This window comes from Oryctolagus cuniculus, chromosome 10 (assembly GCF_964237555.1).
Source record: "Oryctolagus cuniculus chromosome 10, mOryCun1.1, whole genome shotgun sequence".
NCBI lineage: Eukaryota > Metazoa > Chordata > Mammalia > Lagomorpha > Leporidae > Oryctolagus > Oryctolagus cuniculus.
Window position 1 is genome coordinate 63,452,152 of NC_091441.1, and position 23,054 is coordinate 63,475,205.

Genomic DNA, 23,054 nt, shown 5'->3' on the forward strand with positions numbered 1-23,054 from the left:
CAAACCTTGTAAGTTCTTCAGTGTTCCTATGTGCATCCTCCACAAATATGGATATTTTTCTAATTTCCTGGGTCACTTTAAACATATTTGACTTTTGCTCTACCTCATCCAAAGTGTGGATACTCATATCTTATCAAGGTAGTTCCTACTTAAAACTTGTTTAAGTTGCTTAAAGTCTATCCCAAAAATGTAATTAAGAAACCCTGTTTATCTCAAGAAACAATGATAGACTAGAGTTTTTGACATTTCTGTATATTATTTTGGGTACTTTCTCATCAAACCTTGGAACAATGTGTTAAATTCTTAAGTCTTTATTGGACAGAGCACCCTAAGACAAAAATGTGGTTTTATGAAAAGCATCAAACAATTAAACCTAAACAGTAAAAGAACTAGTTCACGTCCTTCCATTCTGTAGCTCATTTCATTTGGTGTTTTTCTATTAAACCAGCCACCCCTACCACCTACACCCAATGGTCCATTTTAATTCACAATAAGGGAGATTTGAGCAAAAGGCATTGCTCTTCATAGTAGGTAGGCAATGAGTCCTCCAAATGATGATTACCTGATTTTAAATGGCTCTTATCAAAATGCTACATATACGTAAGCAACTGTGAAAATGCCTTTCAACTACCGGGCCCCAATTATCACAATCAGGACTTTTGAAAAGAATCATTAGAGAAAAGTCAAGCCATGTGCATAAAGGATCTAGACTGGCAGGGTTTTCTGGTCATTTGATGGGTAAATCAGTTACCTAAGCACTGTAGATCATGTAAAATGCATAAATTGTGATATAACCAGCAAAATGGAATTATTCATGCATCCACCCTTTCAGACCTTTCTCTCCAGGCTGACTTCAAGTTAGTGCTTCACAATTAAGAACACAGTCTCTTTATCTCACTGTTCTCTTTCAGTCTCATAGGAAGACACAAAACTCTAGCCACTGAAAAACAATTACTCAATGAAACAATGGGCAGATGAAGAATATACCAGGGCAAACCTCACAAAAGGTGGGTGCTTCTTTTCAGTCTTACCTGCCTTCCCCCTTCACCAAGATGGAGAAAACAATCTCCTCATCAATTAAACAGTGTACTATTTAATTTAAACAAGTACTGGCCTTCATGCCTCTGGGAGTTAATAACTTTCTTTGTAAAATCCAGGGGTTTGACAGCCCTAGGAAGTGATCTTGAACACCTCCTTTAGGCCTCAGTTGCACTTTTCTAATTTTCTAAGTCTATTTTAGGCCTAACTTACTACTAGAAGTGTCTATCAAATGAACTTCTGTTTGATAGCAACACTGATTTTGAAATATGGATGCAAGTCCTTCTTACTTCAAAGAAAAAGAACCCAAAGCCCAACAGCTCAGACACAGAGTTATGCAGTCAGCAGACTATAGGCTCAAGTCTGGAATGCTGGGCTAAGCCCACTGGAAGCTTCCTGTACCTTATGCCACAGCCAAATAGTCCCTTCTAAAAGGATAAGAAAAGATGAATGTTGGCACACTTCAAAGTAAATTTTTTCCAAACAATACTAAGGGTTAGAATGGAATCAAAGGAAAAAATTTCCACAAAGGAAGAAAGCTATAGCAAAAGTCATGGATAAGAATACACACACCTCCTCCTCACCACAGCACCCCAGCTTCCCCACTCCATCCTCCCATGCTCTGCTACCCAACCAAAAGGCCTTGTGAGAGGTGACCTGGCACGAGCTTTAGCAAGCCTCTGAGTCATGTCAGTCTTCAACTTCTGCCTCAGCAAACCTGACTCTTCAAAAGCACAGACTGTCCTTTGTGCACAGAAAAGGTAGGTCAAAGGACAGTCCTCAGGAAGCCAGGTGACAAGATGGGGCAGAGGGCCATGCTGCCCTGGGGGCTCCACAAGATCTCTTTGTATAGAAGTCCAAAAAGTATGAAGGTGGTAAGTGGAGCAAGTGAACTTCTGATTTTTATTTCTAGCTCATCAAATATTTCAGCTAATAGTCCTGGTTAGATTTCAGGTTACAAAAATGTCTTGCAAAGAACAGTTTCTTGGTCCTCCATATTTATTGATTAATTTTATTTTGTGCCAATTACCTTCGATAGTGAAGACCAACAACCAATGCTTATTCAATCAGTCTTTTAAGACATTCTGAAATTATTTTAAAATATAAGATAGGATTGGTGTTGTGGCTCAGCAAGTTAAACCACTGATGATGATGCCCACATCTCCTATCAAAGTGACAATTTGAATCCTGGCTGCTCCACTTCTGATCCAACTTCCTGCTAATGCATCCTGGAAGGCAACAGATTCTGACTCAAGTCGCTGGACCCCTGTCACCCACATGAGAGATCCAGATGGAATTCCTAGCTCCTGGCTTCAGCCTCACCTAGACCTGGCTATTGTGAGCATTTGGGGAGTGAACAGCATATGGAACATTTCTCTCTCTCTCTCTCTGGTCTCATTCTCTCTTGCTCTCTCTTACTCTGCCTTTCATATACATAATCTTTAGTACTATATATATATATGTGTGTGTGTGTGTGTGTGTGTGTATGTATACATATATATATATAATTCCATAATTTACTTAATTCTCAGATCAACTTTAACAATATGAGGAAACTTCAAAGGTTTGTGGAAATTGAATTTTTTGCCATTTTTTATTTATTTTTTCCCTTTTTTTATTTTATTTTATGAACATAAATTTCCAAAGTACAGTTTATGGATTACAATAGCTTCCCCCCCCATAACTTCCCTCCCACCCACAACGCTCCCCTCTCCCACTCCTCCCCTTCCATTCACATCAAGATTAATTTTCAATTATCTTTATATACAGATGATCAATTTAGCATATATTAAGTAAAGATTTCAACAGTTTCCACCCACACAGAAACACAAAGTGTAAAATACTACTTGAGTACTAGTTATAGCATTAATTAAACACCTAAGAGTAATTGTGAATTAATTACAGAGTTCAACCAATAGTTTTAAGTAGAACATAAAAAATACTAAAAGGGTAAAGTATTAAGTTCTTTTTCTTCTTTTTTTGTTTGTTATATAGTTTTTTTTTTATTTAATAAATGTGAATTTACAAAGTGCAACTTTTGTATTGTTCTGGCTTCCCCATCCCCAACCTCCCTCCCTCCCATGGCCCTCCCCTTTCCCACTCCCTCTCCCATCCCACCCTTCATCGAGTTTCATTTTCAATTACCTTCATATACTGAAGATCAACTTAGTATACACTAAGCAAGGATTTCAACAAGCTGCACTCACACACCCGCACAAGGTATAGGGTATTATTCAACTAGTAGTGTTGTTTTTAAGTTTCATAGTAAAACACATTAAGGACAGAGATCCTACGTGGGGAGCATGTACCCAGTGACTCCCGTTGTTGATTTAACAATTGGCACTCTTATTTATGACGTCAGCAATCATCCGAGACTCTTGCTATGAGCTATCTAGGCTATGGAAGCCTCTTGAGTTCACCGACTCTGAACTTGTTTAGTCAAGGCCGTATCACAGTGGAGGTTCCTTCCTCCCTTCAGAGAAAGGAGCCTCTCTCCTTGATGGCCTGTTTCTTCTGCTGGGGTCTTGTTCACCAGGATCTTTCATTTAGATTGTTTTTTGCCAACATGTCATGGCGGAAATTGAATTAAAATGTAAGTTACTTTGGTACAAAAATTCTGAAACCCATGCATACTCAGACATCATGATCTCAAACAATTATGTAGTATATTCCTAAGCAAATGGCTAAAATAAATTTTCACTTAACTTTTGTTTTCACCTTTTAGAAGGAGAGGATTACTTCAAAAGAAAATTATTTTTCTAAAGAATTCCAAAGAAGTTGTTCTAGGGATTTCTGATGGAAATATTACAATTATTCAATTTTAATCTCTGAAAACAATCCCAGAGTTGGATTTTATGAGGCTCCAACACCTTGCTGAATTACCAGATGATCATAGCAGGTCCTTATTATGAGAGAGATATACCCTGTGAGTGCTTTACCGATTTATTTTTCAAGCAGAGAGAGTGTGTTTTCTCTGCATTCACTCTTCCTGTTCCTCTCTGCATAGAAAGCAGAAGGCAGCAAACATACAGCTTAAAGGAGTGTGGAATTGGGAACTCATCATCTTTCCTGTTTTGCTCTCTTTGTATTTCACAATCACTTAGGTGTGAGCTGATCATTCAGAACCACCAGATGACACCCTAATAAGCTGGCAAGTAAAAGGTGATTCTGTCTCACATGCACAATGCTGAACATAGAAACAGAACTCCATCAAGGGGGTGTTAAGACCAGTGACTAAATCAGTCACCTCTCTCTTCTAGAGGTTTGCACGACTCTAGGATCTTATATACCAGGCATTGTTAAGGCTTTACAAAAACTACCTCATCTGAAAGTAGATTTATCACCTCAGTGTCATAAAGAAGTAACCCAGAGATCAAAGTTTGAGTAAGAATGAAGGGGCCAGTGCCATGGCATAGCAAGTAAAGCCACCACCTCCAATGCCGGTGGGATTCCCATATGGGCGATAGTTCAAGACTCTGTCTGCTCCACTTCCAACCCACCTCCCTGCTAATGGACCTGAGAAAGTAGTGGAAGGTGGTTCAAGTTCTTGGACCCCTGTACCCAGATGAGAAACCCAAAAGAAACTCCTGGCTCCTGGCTTCAGCTTGGCCCAGCCCCAGCCATTGAGGCCAATAGAGGACTGAACCAACAAATGATAGGTCTCTCTCTTTCAAATAAACAAATCTTTAAAAAAAAGAAGAAGAAGAAATGAAGAGAATGGCATTGGACTATAAGATGGTGATTAAGTCATAATATCTTAATGTGTGTATGTGTGTGTGGTTAAACTCTTTCCAAATGCATCAGCTGGTTTGCTACTCCCAAGAAAGAAGCCAGATGCCAAGGAAACAGACTGGATAATGATGATGGTAACAGCAAGAGCACCAATCATAAAAACAGCAACAACAGCAGCATTAGCCGCAACCCTTGCTGATCCTTCCACTGGGGCCAGCAATGTGACAATGCATGTGACACCAACGGGGGCACTGAGATTCACACTCACATTAGCAGAAATGCTCAGGCCACTGCAGCTCAAAATAGCAAAGGCCACACTCAAGCACAGATCTTCTCACACTAAATGTTCTTCTCTTTCCATTGACACTAATGGTGGCAGTCTCCCAGAGTCTTCCTGACATCTTTTTCAGCGATTGCTGCATCCCTTGCATTCCCCCAACTCCGGCCCCTGCCACACCTCCATTCATATTTTCACACCAGGAGCTGCCTCATTAGCATTGCCCCTAAAAACAACTGATGAGTCCAGGGGCGGTCCCCATAGTCAAGCTGGACAAATCAGATTTCTTACCAAGAAACGTACAACCAGAACCAAGGCAGATGAGATACACCTTTCTCTGGGTGGATGGACTATAATGGACTATCTGGGAATTGTTGGAAGAACCTATTTTCATTGAGTGTAAATGGAGAAAACCAGACTGCAGGGAGAAAAGAGAATAAAAGAGATCTGAAGAAACACGCACAGCAGAGTTCTTGGGAGTTCACCAGTCCTGGGTTCTGTTGCTTAAACTGACGGCAATCCTTTCCGAAGGTTCTGTGAATGCCCTCAGGAGCCCTGCAGCACAGTATTTCACCTTAGGCTACCTCTACTGTCTCTCTCTGCTCCAAGCAACCAATGGACCCAAGGAGTAGAAATAAATTGCCCAAGTAGGTGCCAAGTCCTACACTGGGACACCTCACCTACACCATCTCCACAATTGTATTTTATCTGCTCAGTACACCTCTCTCCTTCTGCTAGCAGCAGCCCCCTCTACTGAAAAACTATTCCCTCCCCAACCATGCCTCCCCATTCATGTGGGAATCAGCTATATTTTAAAATGATGCTCAGAGAAATCAAGGATCTTGCCTCAAACCTCAGTTCCAATAAATGATGTTGCTGGTATCTGAGCCAATTAGCTCAACTTAAAAATGTATATTTTTTCCTACGTGCCACTTCCCCTCCCTTGTGAGCTGTAACATCTCAGTAGCAAACTATAAATCAGAATTTATTGACCACTTCCTGTAGATGGAATTGAAAGTAAGGGGAAAAAAAGTTATACCAAAAATGAGGAAAGTCAGTATTTGATCAGGTTAAGCCGCTACTTGAGAGATACTTGTATCTCATACAGGAAAGCTTGGGTTCAAGTGCTGGCTCCTCTCTCCATTCCAGCTTCCAACTAACATACACTCTGAGAGATGGCTGAAGTAACTGAGTCCTTGCCACTCAGGTTGGGAGACCCAGACTGAGTTCTAGGTTCCTGACTTCTGCTTGACCCAGACCTGGCTCTGTGTGTGTGTGTGTGTGAGTGTGTGTGTATGTGTTTGTGTGTGTCTGTTTGCCTGTCTCTGCCTTTCAAATAAATGAAAACTTTTTTAAATCGGGAAACAAATGCAATATTCTATTAAAAATATGCCATCTTGATTCCAGTGTCACAATGGCTCTCTCATGGGAAGGGCTGGGGAAGCAAGGCGTGCAGGGGCTTCCTGTCTGGTAAACCAGGAGAGTCTTGATGCTGTGCCATTAGCACTCATCTCCTGTGAGCTATGGTGGAATGTTCTCCACTCTGAAGCACTCTTCCCATGATTCTTGGGAAAATGGAGAATTCTTTTCTACGAAGTCTTACAGAGATAATGGCCTAGAACAAACATCAGGGACAAAGTTAAATGCTAGACAGACATTTTATCCCTAATGAAAAAAAAAATAAATAAGAGAAAAATCACCAAAACGATCAAGCATCCCCATTTTCTCAGCTGGTAAATTGTGGCAGCTCACAGTGAATGGATTTCATTCTTTGTCTAACCTTAGAAGCCTCTTTTTTAACAAACTTTTTTTTATAAAGGAAGTATTTTTTCTTAGAAATATTTTATTTAAAGAATAAAAACCATGCTTTTCATAAATACAATTTTAGGAATATAGTGATTTTGTATGGAAAGTTAAAGTGTTGAAATCTTTACTTAGTATATACTAAATTGTTCTTCTGCATATAAAGATAACTGAAAATGAATTTTGATGTGAATGGGATGGGAGAGGGAGTGGGAGATGGGATGGTTGCGGGTGGGAGGGAGGTTATGGGGGGAAAAGCCACTATAGTCCAAAAGTTGTACTTTGGAAATTTATATTTATTGAATAAAAGTTAAATAAAAAAGAAAGTTAAAGTGTAAAATGTCTGGAAGAAGACTCTGCCCACTCACTACTGCACCCCCACACCCAGAGGCTTCACAGACATCCTAGACCACCTCCAGACTGCAGTATCACAGAAGTTGACAAGTCAGCAAACAAACCCTGATGTGTGAGTAGTACAACGCAAACTGAAAGCACATGGGAAAAGCAATGACTATTAAAAAACAAATACCCATTAAATGACTTCTGGAAATTCAGACAGAACAATAAAAATACTAACAGCTACATGTGGAGTGCTTACTATAAGCCAGATTTCCAAATACTTTATATGAATTACCTCACTAGTGTAAGAAGTAGGAACTATTACTACTCTCTTATTAGACAGGAACAAATTGAATCTTACAGAAATTAAAGAACTTGCCTAAGGTTAGAAACCAGCCAGTAGAGGGAATGCCCTGGGCGCAGGCAGTCTCAACCTGCAACCTTCACTGCTGTGCTTACCTGACTCATCCTGAATTCCAGTAGAGTCACACGTTGAATCTACATAACAGCAGTCAACCTTCCTCCACAAGTTGAGATGATTGAGATGACTTCTCATTACCACAGAGTCAGCTTCTGGGGCAGGGGCAGGAGATATCTTTAATCTGGTACAGCAGCATCACAAAGCAGTGATTGTTGAAGTCTGGTCTGAGCACCTGGACACTTCCAGGGGTCCTCTAAGCTCTTCCTTTCCCACCCTTGCCACCTCTCTGTACATGCCTACATTTTCTTCCCAGGCTTCAAGCAGTACAACACATCACAACAGACTGAATGCAGAAGCAGATACAAGAATTCAGCTGTCTAAAATCTAAAACAGTCTAATAGATGTTAAAGAAACGTGCAAAAATGTGAAATGGTGCCACTTGTCAATCAATATTTTTGAGAAAAGCATTATTTTTCACATAAAGATTATTTATGTTAAGAAATTAGCTTATTGTTATTTTAAATAAATCAATAAATATTCTTGACCTTTTCTACATTAACTTATAATGCAATAAATATTAGTATATATGAAGTGCATGTAACAATAAAAGTGACTCTGGGGCCCTCAATAATTCTAAAAGTTTAACAGGGTCCTAGGACCAAAAAATTTAAGAATTCCTATCTTAAAATATACTAATTAATCCTCTGCTTCCACGGGGGACAAAGAATCCACACTTCAGATCTAAAAGCCTTAGTGTCATTTCTTAAAAGTCTGACCTACAAGTTACTGGGAACACTGTCTTCTTAAATGATTAAGTGAACTGCTAATTTGAAAACTGACAAAATTAGACTAACCCTTGAGTTAAAACGCAATGTAAATTCCCACATAAGCATAATCAAAAGAATGTATTTCTATGCATGTTTAAATTAATTAGTAATAATTATAACACTCCAACATTTGATTTATCCTATATGCTTTCAATGGAATACATGATAACCTCATAACTGAAATCTCAGATTTTGGTAGTTAAGTTTTAACATGAAAGCAATTGAGGTTGATGGTTTATATTTATAGGCATGTTTCAAAAACAGTTACACAAAAGTTATAGTTAACATCATACAATAGAAACGTCTAAAACCAAGTATGAGGAAAGTGGTGTTTGTTTTTCTAAATGCTCTACAGTGCTATGGTTTGATTGTGTTCCCTAAAGGGTCATGTGTCAAAATTTAGTCTCTATCTTTAAACACCATTAGTTGGATTTTGGGAGGTGATTAGATGAGGTTATCAGGTAGAACCCTGATGATTGGATCCTGGTGGTTTGTCACCAAAACACAAAAATGCACTCTCTGTGTTTTGACATGTGATACCCCATGGTGTCTTGGGGCTCTGCCAGCAAGAAGGCCATGACTAGATCAGGCCACTAGACCCTGGATCAGACCGTGTGAGTGACATACACCTCTTTTCTTTAAAAAGTTACTTAGCCTCAGACATATTGTTACAGCAATGCAACATTGATCAACACAAGTGACAAAAAATAATGTTTTCAAATTAAAAAAAGTTTATTCATACTACTGTTACTATATATGTTTGTATGTCTATTGTAAGTTAAGATTGAATATTTATATGTACAATATTACAATTAAAATCATCACCAAAACATCTTTTAGATGCTGAGATAACCAAATGAATGAGTGTGACTATTCTATATGCAACAGACATGCTTCTTTTCAGACAAAAAGTCTTATCAAGGCTACAAAATAGATGAACACAGAATGTATAAACATGTCTTATTCAGGCAAAAAGAGAGAGAGTAGGACAGGGAAAGAAATGTACTTTCTAGTGGAATGTCTGAGGAGCTGTGATTTTCCTTCTAGCTTGGAGATGTAAAAATGTGTATTATGAAGTCCAAAAGACGTTATAAGTAGGTTAATCATAAGCACACAGGACAATAACTGTTTAGGCTAAGTGAGATGGGCTCCAAATTATTCTGTCTGCCTCCTCCTTTGAAAAAAAAGAAGGGTAGTCTCTTCTGCTGTCACTTTCCTGTTTGAAAAAACATTTTAACCGCCTCATGAATCCCTCTCTACAAAGATAAGTCAGTCGCAATCATTGTGTAGTTTGAATTGCCAGATTACAGATAAAGAAAACAATGCCCACAGAAAAAGAAATGCTTGTAAAGTTGAAGAAGTAACAAAATCCAGCTACCATCTCCTAGTATACATTGGCCCTTGAGCCCCTTCCTCCTGCAAAGAATTATTTGAAACACTACATTGTTTGTAAGTCAAGCGATCTTAATTTAATCACTGGTTGTACAAGGAATATCACACTTTTTTTGGCAGTAATTAAACAGGATGAAGTGACTTCAACCAGTTTATTCTCCTGTAGTAAGAAAAGAAGAGTCTGTTGACATACATCAACATTTTTTTTTGGAAAAATGTCATAAGATTGGCCAAATGTACTTCACTAAGAACACATCAAATGCAGGAGGGAGAAGCGGATTCTCTTAGGAGAACCAAAGGGGAAGGTGGCAGCAGTGGCCTCTCATAAATTCAATCTCATAGGCTGCACACAGGCTAGATTAAGGAAAGTCAGTCCCAATCTTTAAATTCTGTAGCTTTCCTTCTCTAAAATCATAAATTTAAAAATCATGTGTAAAGTTGGTAAATTTAATAACAAAACTAGGCAATTTCTCCATACAGAAGAGACAAATGGCCCATTATGTACTTTCTGATACAATATTAGCATGGAATTTCCTGTCCACAGATGATAAGCACATTCTTCATTAAACAACTATGAAATATACTGAACTGCACAAAATATGGCTATACAGAAGAAAACAACAAATGTTTTCAAATCAGATAACAATCCATGACTACTATGTCTAAAGAAAAGTATCATAATATCATATTATCATATCATAGATGACTATTTTAAAATAATTCTTTCATACCTAAAAGTGTATACAGTATAACTGAATTCATAAAACATAAGGTTGATATATTTAAATGATGACATTATCTAGGAATAACTCTTACAGAACAACAACAAAAAAGTAATGCATAAAAGAGAGAGTGGGGAAGATGTATGAATACTTCTAAATAAAAACATAGAGCTGACAAGTCCTTGATGCAAAAGAATTGATATTTAGGTTCTGTATATCTCTATTAAGACTGCACAGCAATGCTGTGAATACAACTTTTAAATGGGTGTCTAGTTTCATGTTTCCAAAAAGAATATTCACAGCAAGAATCTAGCTGAATAGATTGTGTTGTGACACTAAAACTCCATTGAGCACAGATGTTTGTTTTATGCCAAGGAGACTGCAAAGCCATCAAGATGCTAGATTTTTCTCTCACAGTTTGCCTGCTTTTTCTAAACAAGTCATGGATGTAAATTAGTGCTTTTAAAGGAAATTCATGAATTCCTGTATACCTACAGGAAATTCTGCCTTACTTTTACTCTACCCAAGGAAACAACCATCTGCAATACAAAGAGAAAAATCAGAAGGGCCTGGCAGCTACCACTGCACTAACCCCAAACAAGGCACCAAACAGTTTCTCTACAGACTCCAGGAGGGGCACCAGAAGCAAAGCCAGGAGGGAGGCTCATGCAGCAGAAGCTGAGAAGACTCAGAAACTGAGAGCCTCACCCCAGAGTCAGTCCTTTCTCCAGAGGTCACTGTGGTGGCCTAAGATAGGCATTTCTGAGTGGTCAGAAACGTATTCTTCATATACAAGGGTACTTCAGAAAGTTCATGAAAATATGAAATTAAAATATACATTCATTTTGATGTAAAAAAATTGAAGTCCATAATTTTTTCATAATGTGCATTTTTCCAAGAATTTTTGGAGACCTTTCCCAAGTGCCCAAAACAATCCTCTATCTCCATTAAAAACTAAACACAATTCTGATTTCAAAACTTACCTAGAAACAGTCCCAGTAAAGGCCAGGCAGACAGGCTCACAGATCAATTTAAATGAAACATAAGGCCTGAGATCCTTGGCAGACATACCCTTCTGGAGGATGAGTGGCTTCCTGCTGACAGCAGGCTTCCCACCAAGCCTAGGAGGCTGAGGGATTAACTGGTGTGCCTGCACCAGGCACTCTACCTCCTGGCCACACAGAGAGTATTTCTCCACTCCCCACTGAATTAGAAGAGCCTGCTGAGGCTTCTAGAGAGCCGGATACAGCAGAGTCCCTGGCAACCTCTTATCACAACCCTTTACCAAGGAGCTGTAGCAGCTCGCACATGTTCATCAGAACACTCCAGAATGTTCTGAGATAAAGCACTGCAAGGGCAAGGCTGCTGTCAGAAAGCTGTCCCATTTCTAGATTTCCTGCAATCACCAGAAAGACTGCTCACATAAGCAGTGCTAATGGGCACCATTTAGCAGTTGCCATGAGCTTTGCTCCCAAAAATGGACGCAACATTATCCCCACTTTAGTCCTAGTCCCAACCCTGCGGAGAAGCTAAGAGATCATCTCCATACTGGAAATTAGTAGAGGCCCTGCAGCCTACAGTATTAGGCACAAGGCTAAGAAGTGGTGAAACTGGAATTCCACGCCAGGTCCTGGGAGAAATATACTTGAAGGAAGGGGTTAGTTTAGAAAACTTCAGCACTGAACTGCTCAAGGCTACCACACCAGCATATATCCATGGAGCTCATACGAAGGAGAATGAGCCCAGCTTCAATCAAGGCCAGGCAGATGCCACCCTCCCTTCACCTTCTTAGCTCCTTAGCTCCCTCCAGTCATCAACATCACTAATGACCTGCTTCCTGTTGCTTTTCCATGACTGACAGCAAAGCCGTGTTGGGTCTTCACTGCTAACTGGTGTCAACAGCAAACACAGGGTATAAGCATGGGAGAGAAAACAGCAGACATCTCTGTTGATGCCCACGTACTCCTATTCCAGCCATTTCCCTAAAGAAGCATAAACAAAAAAACTTGACTCTCCAATGAGTTATGTACTTTGCTAGGGTTAGCGGAGGTTAAAGAATTGTTAACAATAGCTAAGCAGCTGTCTACTGTGTGCTTACTTACTGCCAAGAAGCTTTCTAAGTACCTCACAAGTATGATCCCATTGAACCTCAAAACAACCCGGATCTAGATACAATCACCAGTTTGCAGATGAGAAAATAGAGTGGAAAGTTTAAGAAACACACACACGCACATAAAGTTTAAGAGACACAAAAATAGTATGGGAAATGACCCCTGACTTTTAAGAGCCTATAATACTATCACATCAACACTTAAAATGACTGGTAAACAATACTGTCTAATTAAAAGGCCAGCATACGGCATGGGCAAACCCTACAGTGGCCCATGGTAGAGAAAGTGAGTGAGCACCATAGCTGACAGAGAAGCTCTGTGGCGGTAGCAATGACAGTGTTCTCAACACACAGTTTGAAAACAGTGGTTCTGAAAAACCCACAAAGTAAAAGAGAGAAGTTGACAGTATGTGTAAAAATCATTATCTGATAATATGCTATGAGGCACTCACATCAAATACCACAATAAAGTAGACTGCAAGTGAAGGATTTGGTCTTTCTTTGGGGGCCTGGGTGGGGAGCAGTACCTCTAGCATGCAGTGAGTAGAAGCCCAAGCTTCTGCTAAATAAACTACAAAGCACAGCACAACCTCCACAACAAAGAATTATCTGGTCCAAAAATGGCAATAGTGCTGAGATTGAGAAGTCCTAAATTAGAAGACTGAGGCTGTTTAGACAGGGTCATGCTAGACCAGGGAAACAACACAAGCAGTTGTGACTCAGCAACAGCAGAGGGCCCAGGCACACCGCAGGTGAGGTATTACAGGGAGAAACAGGAAAAAATGCTGCTTGGGAAGGCTTCAGAGGATACTCTGAAAGCCAAGCAGAAAGAACACAGCTGAATTTGGTCACAAATGGGAAAGCATGGCGATGACACACACAGGATGAGAACCAAGAGTCCAGATGAAGATTTGTTACAATAGTCCAGGTGGAAAATAACAAGCAGTATCTGGAGAGAAAGAAGAAAACACATTATAAAGACAGGCTGACTCCTGGACACAGGGGTGATGGAAAGGACTAAGTGTGGCAGGGGTGGGAGGAGTTACTTGGCTTCACCTCTTTCTTATGCATCCTAGACAGTGCCTGGTGGGTAACACACAAATTTGATGCACCCAATTAACACAGGGGATCCATGAGTTTCAGGGAAGTTGGGTTCTAATGTCCTCATGTGAAAGACAAAATCACATACAATTGCTCCTTGGCCTACAGTGAATTGTATCCTGAGAAACCCACTATAAACTGCAAATGGCTTAAGTGAACAACACAAGTAGTGCATCTGACCTAATTGTGCTAGCTTAGCAGCACAGTGCGCGGGAGCATCAGCGGCTTTCTCATGACGGTGAGGCTGTCACGAGAGAGGGTGGCACCACCCAGCACTAGCCCAGAGAAAAGAGCTGAATTCACAACTCCAAGTACAGGTTTTAAGTGAGAGCAAATCATTTCCCACACTCTAAGTTGGGGACTGTGTGTACAGTCACAATCTGATTGGGAAAATGACAGTCAGCCTCTAACTGGGCAGCAAAACCATCCTTTCCTCCAGCAGGGGGAGACACTGCTGGGTCTTGAGAGGAACACCAGATGGAAGAGCAAGCCCAGGTCTAGGGCTGCTGTAGTAAGTTGTGCCTCCCCTCCAGCACAGGCAAGGAGCAAGACAGCAGCATATGTGAACACTTGCCTCACACTCCCAGCAGGCACATGGGCAGCAGAATCACATCCACTAATAGTGGCCAAAACACAGCAAGTCAGTTAAGTGAAGTTGTTGTGCGATGCCCTGGGTGCTGGACAGGACATTCAGGAAGATTCAGGAATAGGCTGGAGGTCTATCTGATAAAACCTCCCCAGAAGCCCATAACACACTGGCCCCAGGTGAGTCTTAATGGACTCCCCATAAAAAGCCACTCTTAAGATGTGTGGGGCCAGCGCCGCGGCTCACTAGGCTAATCCTCCGCCTTGCGGCGCAGGCACACCGGGTTCTAGTCCCGGTCGGGGCGTCGGATTCTGTCCCGGTTGCCCCTCTTCCAGGCCAGCTCTCTGTTGTGGCCAGGGAGTGCAGTGGAGGATGGCCCAAGTACTTGGGCCCTGCACCCCATGGGAGACCAGGACAAGTACCCGGCTCCTGCCATAGGATCAGCTCGGTGCGCCGGCTACAGTGCGCCGGCCGCGGCAGCCATTGGAGGATGAACCAACGGCAAAAAGGAAGACCTTTCTCTCTGTCTCTCTCTCTCACTGTCCATTCTGCCTGTCAAAAAATAAAAAAAATAAAAAAAAGATGTGTGGGCTCACACGACTGGGGACCAGCCAGCATTTCATCTCTCTCACCAGCATTTCATCAGTACATCGCTCTTCCTTTATAAACGTGGCTTGAGTCTTCCATGAGCTTTGCATTGTGGCAGATGCTCATTAACCAGGCCCATGCACACCAAAAAGTGTGCTGTCTAGCCCCTGTATTAACCTAGACTGGGGTCAGAGGCCTTCTATGGAAAAATCAGACAGTAAATATTTAGGTTCTGAGGGCCACACATTCCTTGCTGCAACTACTTCAGCAAGAAAGGAACCACAAAGTGAAAACAAATGGACATGGTCATGTGCCAGAGAAACAACCAGGATTGGCCAGGATTGGCCACCAGTGTACCACTTCCTGGCTTACACCATGAATTTTATCTGAGCAACCAGAAGACCAAGAACAAAGTTGAGAGTATCAACATTTTGATGAGGGTAAAGAACCATGGCCTGTTATCTAGTACATTAACCCTGTGGGAAGAGCTTCTTGGAGACTCAAGGTTACCAAGTACCCAAAGCAGCCCAGCCCCACACTGGGAAGGAGGGACACAAACGGAGCATGAAGCATCTCACAATCTCAAGGAGAGCTAAGTCTCCTGCAAATAACCCTCGGAATGTTCATCCAAACCCACCACCAAGGCAGAGTCTAACTTCCAGAAACAGCCTCACTCACATTCCCCACCTCACCAGGTGACTGCACTGCTGAGGCAAGACTACTGATGCCTGGTCACAGCAAATGGTACTCAGCACTTTCCTAACTCAGCTCAAATGAAGGGGTCACTGAACCGAGATTGAGAAAATACATGGCTAACTACAATGAAGCAGAAAGCCTAATAACTGGGTCTCATGCTTGGTTTCCAAACACCAGAAGGAATTTCTTTTTAATTCCTGGCTCCATTTCTAGGAGCTTATCAATATCACCAATTAAGAAGCACTCTGAGATCCCACAAGCCTCCCCCATCAGTGTTCTTCACCCTCAAATTTGATGCATTAAGCAGAAGCCTGAAACCAAAAAAACAGCACAGTTGACAACCCAGCACTTTCTGAAGAAACAGGACTCCAGGCCTTTGCACTCCTACACATCTTGCTAGGCACAACAAGACTGTAAGGCCTTGGCTGCCCTCTTACCCAGGCCATTTCCTACTGTGTTTATGCAACTGTAACCTTAAGAGATGTTTGTGTCTCCCCTCCTTTCTCCATCCCCTCCCCAGCAAATTCTAGGGCTTTTTTTTTTTTAAAGATTTTTACTTATCTATTTGAGAGGTAGTTACAGAGAGGCAGAGAGAGAGAGAGAGAGAGAGTGAGAGAGAGAGAGAGAGAGAGAGTCTTTCATCCACTGGTTCACTCCCCAAATGGCTGCAACAGCCAGCTCTAGGCAGATCTGAAGCCAGGAGTCAGAAGCTTCCTCCCAGTCTCTCACACAGGTGCTTGAGCCCAAGGACTTGGGCCATCTTCTACTGCTTTCCCAGGCCACAGCAGAGAGCTAGATTAGAAGTGGAGCAGCCAGGACTTGAACTGGCACCCATAAGGGATGACAGCACTGCAGGCAGTGGCTTTACCCACTATATCACACTGCCGGCCCCAAATTCTAGATTTTTTTTTTTACTACTTTCTATAAAAGTATTAGAGGCCCCTCAGCTATGATGCAACCCCACTGTGTGTAGAGCACCCACCTGGTCCATGTCAAACCATTCTGCATCCTTTACAGGGCATGGGAAACTGAAACAAACCAATACTCAGGCTACTTGTCTACTTGTCGTGCTGAGAATCAAAACCCCTTTTCTTCCGACCCAAGAGTCTCCTGTCTTCTGCTGGCATGATGAAACAGCAATAAACTAACATCTGTTTTTAAGTAAGGCAAAATCAGATCCCAGATCCAACAACAATTCTCTTCAATATTAAATAAAAAGGTACAGCTCTTTATTTCATTTTCCTGTCTATAACATCCATTCTTTGGCAAGCCTTATAATGCTATAAGTGGGCAAAGTTCTCAGTTTGGACAAGACAGGCCCAGTTTACTCCTGCTAGCCAAATACTTCCAATCCACTAAGTGCCCTCTTTCTCCAAAGTTTCCTGGCTCGTACACCCAATGCAATGGTTATAATTCAATGGATGACTATTTTTTTTTTATCTTTTATTTAATGAATATAAATTTCCAAAGTACGACTCATGGGTTACAATGGCTTCCCCCCCCCCATACCGTCCCTCCCACCCACAACCCTCCCCTTTCCCACTCCCTCTCCCCTTCCATTCACATCAAGATTCATTTTCGATTATCTTAATATACAGAAGATCAGCTTAGTATACCTTAAGTAAGGATTTCAACAGTTTGCTCCCACACAGAAACATAAAGTGAAAAATAATAGATGATTTTTTTTAAATGATGATGAAATCAGATCAGACCTATTGTCATGTTTAATCCCAGTGAGAGTCAAGTTGGGAATTGATAATTTCTTTCTTTTTTTTTTTTTTTTTTACAGAAGATCAGTTTAGTGGATGGCTATTTAATTTTTAAAAATACATAAATCATTTAAGGGGCATGCATTTGATACAGTAAGTAAGTTTTTTGGGACACCCACATCCTATATATCCCAGTGCCTAGTTTGATCCTGACAACTCCACTTCAGATTCAGCTTCCACCCTGGGAGGCAGCAGGTTTTCAGTCAAGTACTTGAATGCCTGCCATCCATGTGGAAGACTGGATTTTGGGCTCCTGGCTTCTGCCTGGCTGACCCTAGGCTGTTGTGGACATTTGGAAAGTGAACCAGCAGATGGAAAATCTCGCTCTGTCTCTCTTTGCCTCTCTGCTTTTAAATTAAAATAGGTAAGAAATATTTTTGATGGTTACAAAGCTTTGTGTGGGAATAAGACGATCTGACTTAAATTCTCTCACTTCGAACACATTTTCTTCCCAGAATCGAGCCCACTATAATTACAATTTTGCAATGATGTGGAAGTTTTAAATCCAGTGCCCTCTTGAAACAAGATGATAGTAAATGTAGTTACAAGCTTTATTGTTACAAAGCACATTTAAATGTGCACCATCTCCTTTTAGAAAATCATCATCTAAAACTGAAAATGATGCAACAATCACATACATCTGATATTTCATTAAATGTTACGTGAATTTTTAATCATAGTTCCTTCTCCCCCACAATGTTGTAGGGAAGAAAGTTCTCTAAGAACAATAATGACACTGTACCACAAAGATGTGACTCTGCAGATTCTGGGAAGCTATCCAATTTGCACATCTTTGTCTCTGCAACTGCAGCCACGCTGGGAATCGGACAGCTTGTGGCACAGGCAGCATGGAAACAACCTGAACAGAGTAGTCCTTTATCAAAGCCTCCCAAAGGCAGCCAAATTGGCCCAGCTCTAAACACTTTCTGCATGCTAACAGGTAATCATGATGTCCCTTCCATTCCTATACACATAGGACACAGGCAGTCACCCTACTCAGTGTCCTTGACCTCATCTCCTTTGTAGCTGATATGCTACAGGATCAGTAGCTAGGCACAAATCCCACCAAACACTGAATCCCACTTGACCAGCTCACTCCCCCTACACACATCAAGGTCTCAGAGCTTTGACAAAGCAAAAAAGTAGAAGTTGCTCTACCCTAAATTATGGCAATCCCTACCCTCTCAAGGAAGCTGACCACTGTCACCAAAGCCAGCACTCAATCAAGCAGATTAGGCACCACCCAAAGTACATCTTCAAGCTAGTCACAGCAGAATAATCCCAGAGAGGCCGGCGCCGCGGCTCACTAGGCTAATCCTCCGCCTAGCGGCGCCGGCACACCAGGTTCTAGTCCCAGTTGGGGTGCCAGATACTTTCCCTGTTGCCCCTCTTCCAGGCCAGCTCTCTGCTGTGGCCAGGGAGTGCAGGGGAGGATGGCCCAGGTGCTTGGGCCCTGCACCCCATGGGAGACCTGGAAAAGCACATGGCTCCTGGCTCCTGCCATCGGATCAGCGCGGTGCGCCGGAGGCAGCGCGGCGGCCGCAGCGGCCATTGGAGGGTGAACCAACGGCAAAGGAAGACCTTTCTCTCTGTCTCTCTCTCACTGTCCACTCTGTCAAAAAAAAAAAAAAAAAAAAAAAAAAGAATAATCCCAGAGAAAGTCAAGGGGATCATAGTACAGACCTTGACTGATAAATTATGTCAGACCTGACTCCAGCTTCCCACTCACGCAGACCCTGGCAGGAAGTGGTGATGACTCAACAGATTGGGTCCCTACCATCCATGTGGGAGACCTGAATTGAGTTCTCAGCTCCTGGTTTCAGCCAGGCTGAGCCTCAGCTATTATGAGCATTTGGAGAGTGAACCAGAAGATAGAAAATCAAAAACGCTCTCTCAAATAATTTTTTTAAAAATTTAAAATATGTACAAAGACATAAATGACTTCTTCCATAATTACATATAAAATTCCACAGAGCTTCACTGAATTCAAACTACCAGGAAACTGGAAAAGTGTAGTTCTCTCACCACCAGTGGCACTTCCTCCCCTTCCACAGTCACTGCCTGTCCCTGTGAACACACCACAAAACCACTCGTCCCTGCCTCTGCCATGATACCACTCTCACATAATAAAACTGACCACTTCCCACATAAACCATTACCCACACTTCCCACCATAATTTCCCTCAACACCAGCTCTTCTATTATTGGTATTTATTGCCAATAAAGCATGAGGTAAAATGAAATTTGAAAGAAGCATGAAATCAATGGAAAAATATTCAGAAGCAAAGCTTTCAATTAATTCAGTATCTAAATGAAATTCATTTTAGACCCAATTCAATATAGCCTTCACATTCTGAAGAAATTCCCAATAACATGAAAAAATATGGCTTTCCAAAAAGTGTCTGCACTAGTAAAATTGGGAAAGCTGGGCAGCTACCCTTCCATTACTGTTTAATCTGATGAGTTGAGATTTCCATACAGGGAATTCAAACTCTGACCCACTGGTTCCACCCCATTCTACATCAAGATTTATTTTCAATTATCTTTATATATAGAAGATCAATTTAGTATATATACTAAGTAAAGATTTCAACAGTTTGCACTCACAGAAACACAAAATATAAAGTACTGTTTGAATACTAGTTATACCGTTAATTCACATTGTACAACACATTAAGAACAGAGATCCTACATGGGGAGTAAGTGCACAGTGACTCCTGTTGTTGATTTAACAATTGAAACTCTTATTTATGACGTCAGTAATCACCCTAGGCTCTTGTCATGAGTTGCCAAGCTAATGAAGCCTTTTGAGTTCACCGACTCCGATCTTATTTAGACAAGGTCATAGTCAAAGTGGAAGTTCTTTCCTCCCTTCAGAGAAAGGTACCTCCTTCTTTGATGGCCCGTTCTTTCCGCTGGGATCTCACTCGCAGAGATCTTTCATTTATGACCCACTGTTCAGTGCTTTTCACTTGTCAGCTCACTGTCTCCACTACAGCATCAGCTTTCATAAGTACAGAAATTTCAATTGTTCTACCTTCCAAACCCACTGTCCATGTGTGGCTCCAAAATGCCTAATGATGTGGCTCCTCCTGCTTACGACCCTTCAGTGGCTCCTCACAGTCTTCACGGTAACTACTAAGTCATCACCAGGTACTTCCTGACCTGACTCCCCACCTAATTAGCCAACCTCAGGTCCTAGCCAGACTGTGCTGTAATCTGACCTTGCTCTCTTCACCTCCCACCTGTTACATCCTTCCCACATCTTCCTACCTGCCTGCTCTCTGCGAAGATGTCATTTATTGGGATGCCTCCCACACGCACCCCCCTCCCAGGACAGGCAGGTGACACTTCTATAGACAGCACTTCCCTCACCAGGACACTCAGTGCATCTTGATTTGTCTGTCTTTCTTAATCGACTGTCAGCTCCAAGAGGGCTTCTTTATCACCATATATCCCACACCTGCAATGTGCCTGGGGCTTAGCAAGTAGTCAGTATATACCAGTTAACAAATGAGATGTTAATGGCTTAACCACAACACTGAAGATGAAGAAATAGAGAAGAACACAAAAAGAACCTGATGGAATCCAGTAATGCTTAGTGACAGAACAGACATGAGCAGTAATAAAGAAGGGCCTGGTTTGTCAAATTTCTACCTTAGGCATCAACAAAAACATTGTCATCCACCAAGAAGTAGGCATAGATGCAAACTCAGGGATGAAGAAATGAGTTCAGGGTTAGACATGTTGAATCCAAGGTACCCCCAGACATCTGCCTGTGAGATCCTGGCTAAGAGCTCATCCTCAACCTGCTCAAGGCTCAAACAGCGGCCCAGTGTGTTAAAGTAATTCCAAACTCCTGACAAAGTCCCTCTTCAGTTCTCCTCCTTCTGTTTCTACATCTGTTTCCTCCCACTTACTCACAGCCACAGCAACTTTCTCACTGTCCCTCAGAGATGCCAGTGCACACTCCACAGCCCTCAGCACCCACAGTGCCTGCACTGTAGAGCACACCAGGTCCAGAACCCCCGTAACTCCTTGCCTCTTGCCAAGCAGGTCTTCCTTCAGCTGCCACCTCCTCCTGGAGGCCTTCCTGGAGCCCATGAGAACCATTCCAAGCAGACCTCCTGATGCTCTGTCATATCAGTCTGTTTTAGTTTCACCACTAAACACAAAACAAACCTCCACAATCTACTCATTTGTTTTGCATCCTTCTTGTAGGCCTAGCCTGTCTACATTGTGAGCTCTACAAAGTCAGACCACTCAGCCATTTTCTTCACCAGCCAGTTGAACAATGTTTGGCTCTTGCCCACACTTCAACGTTTGTTGAATAAACAGCCATAGAGGTGTAAAAGTAGCAAGTTGTGGTCTGCCCTCCCATTATAACAGCTGTGCAAATACAGTTGTGATAAAATGTGTCACTTATTTATATGCAAATGAGAAAGGTTTACTATCTCATAAAAGGGAAATATTGATAAATTATCTCATATCCAAGAAATTCTACTAATCAAAAACAAAGTTTCTGAGTAGGGCAGGAGCAAGAACAGGAGAAAGAATGCATCTCTACCACAGGTTGGGCATTCCTAATCTGAAAATCCGAAGTCCACAATGCTCCAAAATACAAAAACATCCACATGACACCAGCAATAAGAAATTCCATACTCTGTTTACGCACTAGTTTATTTAAAATTTTGTATAAAGTTACCTTCATGCTATGTGTATAAGGTATATACAAAACATAAATAAATTTCGTGTTTTGAGATATCTCACTGTATATATGTAAATATTCCAAAATAGAAAAAGTCTGGTCCTAAGCATTTTAGATAAGGGATACCCAATCTGCACTTCCATCCAGCCTCCTGTCTCAAGAGTCACACACTTGCTTAACCACCAGGAGCTCTGTGTTGGGTTCAGTTTACTCATTTTGTAATATATTTCTGCATTGAATAAATGATATATTCATTTGGCTCAAAGATCAAAACAATACAGACACATAGAAGAGATCTCACTAACTCCCCATCCCATCCACTCTGTTCTACACACACACCCACACACACGCACACATTTGACTAAGAAGCTTTAATATTTTGTGCTTCAATAAGTTTTTTGTAAAACCTGCATCCTTGTTACTTCACACAGTGACCACTATAGCTATATGATAAAGACCTAAGAATTTAGGATCAAGTGTAATATTTAAAGATATTACCTGCCTGCCTCCACAGAGGGTATACCCTCCAATCCCTGGAAAATATTAAACATAAAAATTCTTAGACCTCATTGTGCACCTAGCATATCAAAATCTCTAAGGCTGGAGGTAAAGCTGACTTTCTGAAAACATCTTCCTTTTCACTGGAATGTCCCGTCCTATTTGGGAACTGCTGTCCTGAGAGAGCAACAGTGTTCACCAATCAGAGGAGGCCACTGCTGCCTCACTGGACAAGGTCTGTGTTCCAGAGCAACAGAACCCTTTCCCCGTGCTCTCCTTACTATTTCTTTTATAAATAATATATAATAATACTTGAAAGGCTACATATGCAAACATGTACACGTGCACAGACATGCATATATTAGTTTATTTGTGTATACACATACATATGTATTTTCCTGCTTTCATATGAAACTTGAATTTTTCTGAAAAGAAATATACACAGTG

At 41.4% G+C, this 23,054-nt stretch overlaps 1 protein-coding gene across 13 annotated transcripts in view; it reads right to left on the reverse strand.

Moving 5' to 3' along the window:
• The window catches only part of L3MBTL4 (L3MBTL histone methyl-lysine binding protein 4), a 555,652-nt gene that overhangs the window by 499,937 nt on the left and 32,661 nt on the right, over positions 1 to 23,054 (reverse strand). For 2 of the 13 annotated variants that reach the window (XM_051851412.2, XM_051851416.2), the window contains exon 1: positions 7,649 to 10,562. The exons of 9 other annotated variants lie outside the window; for them this stretch is intronic. The gene's annotated coding sequence lies outside the window, so the exon portion shown is untranslated. Of the gene's footprint in view, positions 1 to 7,648; positions 10,565 to 11,534; positions 17,098 to 23,054 lie in introns of those variants that run through there. 2 more of the 13 variants (XM_051851414.2, XM_051851423.2) reach the window with 2 other exon arrangements.